Raw genomic sequence first — 792 nt, 5'->3', positions numbered from 1 at the left:
TTTAAGGCAGCGGTCCTAATCACTAATGTGAAACTTGGACAACCAATCGCCGACATGTTTAACTCCTCGTAGACTTCCAGGAACGTTATCTGCGCTCCATATGCGGTATCAAGTGGCAGTATAGGGTGTCCAATCTTGCAGTCAACGTCGATGTGACACCCTCAGTGTTGAGAGCGATAATATCAAGGCACAACTCCGTTGGGCTGGTCACCTTGCAAGAATGGAACACCATAGGATACCTAAAGCACTCCAGCACTCCTCTTTGGCCACCTAGAAAATGAGAAGAGAACAGGAGGACGTCCAAAGCTCACATGCAAAGACAGCCTTAACTACAATTTCATGGAATGTGGGATTTGTCCTGATGCTTGGAAAGTGACTTGTCAAGAGCACACAAGGTGGCATGGTGTCTACAGTGATGGAGTGAATACATTCAAGGAGAAAAGAACTACCAATCTCAAAGATCGCAGGCAGGACCAAACGGAAGGCTGAATCCACCTGAGTGGCAACAACTGGCCTGTACGTTTGTGAAACCGAGTCTGCCGCCCAAGGATTGGGCTCATCTCACACCAAAGAAGTCATCGATCGTAGGATACTCGTGCGTCGTCATCGATGCGACATTCCATACATACATACATATATACATTACTCTCGTTCAAAACTCGGAAGGTTGGATGTAGAGAAAAGTGACGTAATTTACTCACTAGCTTAAAATTTCAGCGTGTAGATGCAAAACACGACTTTAAAAGTCTGTACGCCCGAAACTCCCGTGCTGCATATTAATTCAACCGCGTT

This window comes from Montipora capricornis, chromosome 9, assembly GCF_036669925.1.
Source record: "Montipora capricornis isolate CH-2021 chromosome 9, ASM3666992v2, whole genome shotgun sequence".
NCBI lineage: Eukaryota > Metazoa > Cnidaria > Anthozoa > Scleractinia > Acroporidae > Montipora > Montipora capricornis.
Note: the sequence above shows the minus strand (reverse complement) of the source record.